Source organism: Rutidosis leptorrhynchoides, chromosome 7, assembly GCF_046630445.1.
Source record: "Rutidosis leptorrhynchoides isolate AG116_Rl617_1_P2 chromosome 7, CSIRO_AGI_Rlap_v1, whole genome shotgun sequence".
NCBI lineage: Eukaryota > Viridiplantae > Streptophyta > Magnoliopsida > Asterales > Asteraceae > Rutidosis > Rutidosis leptorrhynchoides.
In genome coordinates, this window is record NC_092339.1 from 287,248,792 (window position 1) to 287,252,471 (window position 3,680).

Genomic DNA, 3,680 nt, shown 5'->3' on the forward strand with positions numbered 1-3,680 from the left:
TTGCAAGCTTAAATATTGTGAGTAGTCCTATTGAGAGTGACATCTCTACCCATTGACGTAATCGTCAAGGGGGTACATAATAATGAATGCCGACACCCGTACAGTGTCAGGGGTTAATGTTTAGTTCGATATTATAACTCATGGCATACTGAATATTCTGATATTTTGAACAAATCTTGTGGTCTAAAACTTAATATGATTGTTAAACCTATGATGTTCACTCAACCTTTGTGTTGACATTTTAAGCATGTTTGTCTCAGGTGAAGATTAGCTTGTGTGCTGCCCTATGATGCTTAGTTAGCTGTTGCATTGGAGTCTACATATTAGACTTATCATTTGTTATTTACATATGAATTTCATTATGTAATACATTATTATGTTTCCGCTGCAAAAATTCAAATTTTGTTATAAAACATCTCATTTAGAGTCGTTCTCGCTTTACACTTGTGTTATGATATTGGTTAATCACATATGACCCCCACTTCCATTTAGGGGGTGTGACATAGTGGTATCAGAGCCAGGTTGTTATAGAGAATCAGGATTGCATTTTATGTGTGCCTTATGTGTTAGGTAGGTGCCTTAGCAATCTATAGGACTATAACCTTTCCTGCCTTAGTTTTAAGCGCTTCACTTTAATCTTTATACTGCCAATTCATCTTACTTGCTGTGTTTACCTCTTCTGACATTATGTATCATTTCCTAAGTATATCAAGCCAAAACCCTATCATCTTGCCTGATCCTGACTCTAAAGGATCGGTTAATATGTGATTGTTATCATATCCATACATATCTTATGACCTGACTCCGCCATTGTGATTCAAAGTATTCTTTGACTCACACGAGTTATTTTTATCAGACCACCTCGGTTAGTGAAACCGAGGGATGTCACTCATGAATTCTGAAATGCTCGACATTTCAACGTCAAAGTTTGATCAAGTATCCTGACCTTATGGTGTGATATTGAAGTGGAAATATGAATTAGTGAAATATAATGACGCTTGGCCAACGTAATTATATTATGATAACTCATATAGAAATTCCAATATCATGACATATCGAATAGAAAGTGAATCAAAGAAAAATTCCTAAGTCATTCATTTGAAAATCTCAATGTTATTACATGAAGGGTAATTATCATCTGATTTATAGATATACGAAGAGATCGTTACGACCAAACTATCTATCTCATACCCATGAGTAGATTAACAAATTCTCCTATGCCATAAAAGTTGTAAAGCTTTGCTTTCTTTCTTTCTTAAACAACTTATCTCTTTGACGCTTAATTATCACATCCCCGCTGGAAGGAAGGATGCATGTTCTTAAGTAACCTGAAGTGACACCCCCGAAACTTCTCCGAAGCATGCCTCCTATTATCTGTAATTACGCTCCTAGTGTAGATTTTCATAAACCTATTAGGAAACCTGTCGAAGATAAGCAACAACCACTCGCAAGATTTTCATTTGAATATTCTAACGAAGATATTATAAACACCACATTCGCTATCACGTTCTCTGTGCCGAGATGATCAATATCTCACAGGCATAATCTCATGAAGGATAGAACCTTCCAACAAGTGTCTTTTGATTGCCATAACCAAGGAAAACTTTTCGTGCTCATGCATTCATTAATTTGCACCATGCAATAATCGATCACTATCAATTTAAAATCTAGGGTTAGATACACCACCTGAAGTTTTTCCATCTTCTCGCGAACTGCGGCTTGAGTTAAACCCCTTAATAACATTTGAAAACTACGATAGCAATTAAAAGAACCCCATCATACTCTAGTGGATAGTATCCACATTCTTGGCCAGTTAAGGCTGAAGTATACATATATTTCCATTACCATATTGAAAAGCACGTGATTCCTCACACGCTTCATATGATCAAAGGTAGCATTGATGTGTTTATCATTAAGTTACTAATGGTCAAACATCTCGAGATTTGTTGTACCTAAACAATAAGTCGCGACCTTTGAATCGTTAACCATTTTTCTAAAAAATCTTACGATTTTGCCTCGGTGATAAAAGCATGTTAGATGTATCATTAAATGATCATATAACAATAGGCAAGTGACATGGTGTCCTTACATCGCCCTTACTCATTAGGGAAATTCATACTATCCCGGAAATAATCACAGATTTAGCGAAAACTTGACAAATTGATTTTCAATGATCATCACATAGTCGAAAGCCACTGCATTAGCGTGTCTTCACACTTGCCTATGTGAACATCAGATTATACATGTTCAAGTTATTATGAAATCTTTGTGACCTTCGAAATCAAGCAATCCATGCGTAGATATAACAAGGGCGCGTACTGCCAGTCTACCGACTCCAATAATAGTCATGACCAGTTGGCATTTCAAAGTCAACAAGGGGACTTTACGTTCTCAAACTCTACCATTCATATCTCACTTGACAGCAATAGCTTCACGCATGAATATTTTGAATTCTAAGAACATATGCCCCAATAATAGTCAACAACCGTAATTAAATACAATAGATTTCATTACCTCGCAACATTGTTGCTTAAAAATAACTCGAAATTTTTAAAATTTCATCACGCGACCTTCATCGATCTTTTCCCAACTCGTAACCTCCGAGATATTAAAATTTTATTTACCAAATTTTCACACACACTATTTTACTGTGCGATCCTCTCGAAATTTAAAAAAAAATAAATTTATTTACTGCTATTCTTGCAAATTTTATAAATCGTATATATTTGCATAATAAAGTAAATAAAATTACCTTTACTTATTTTGACTAGGGCATATCAAATTATACCTTCACTTTTACAAATCAATTCTTTTACTTTCAAAAGTTATTTTACTTAAAATAGGATACGTTGCACATAACTCCAGTTTTACTAAAAACTTCGTTTCACATCAAAATGTGTTAAACTTTTCCAAAAATTACTTTGACTTATTATATAAAAAATTTCGTATTACCTCACGCTATGATTGGATCACATTGTTTCTTATCCTTCGTTCAAGAACAAAACATACCTCTTGCTCTCATCAATTATTCTTTTAGGGTTGGCTGTGGCATAAAACGCTCAAGGCTTTAAATAAGCTTAGTAATGTTCATGGCACATTTCAGGTATCTGATTTACTGAAATGCTTGTAACATCACAGTCTTTTGAGAAAACCTAGTCAGGTGACACTCATATTATTCCTTTGAAATTACCTCCGCGTTGATGATAAAATGCACTTCATAGAAGAACCTGTAGAAGTTATGGATCGTGAGATCAAACGCTTGAAACAGGACAACAGTTCCTATTGTTAACATCCGATATAATTCACGTAGAGGCCTCGAGTATACCTGGGAACGTGAAGACCGGATAAAGTGGAAATATCCTCATCTCTACTCAAACGCTGATGCATCCGAGAAGTCTACCTGAAACTTCGGGATGAAGTTTAAATTAACGGGGAGGTACTATAACAACCCTCACTTTTCCATTCTGAATTTACCAGATTGCCCTTAGGGTTTCATTTTCCTGATCATGTGTATTGTCATTAGGTGATCCTGTGTATTGTCTATAATTAAAACATGACATTAATAACTTGAAACCCTAACCTCAAGTATTAATTTAAAACCCTAATCTTGTAAGCCCTAAATCTAACCCTACACATTAAATACTAAACCCTTATACCCTTTAATATTAAATACTAAACCC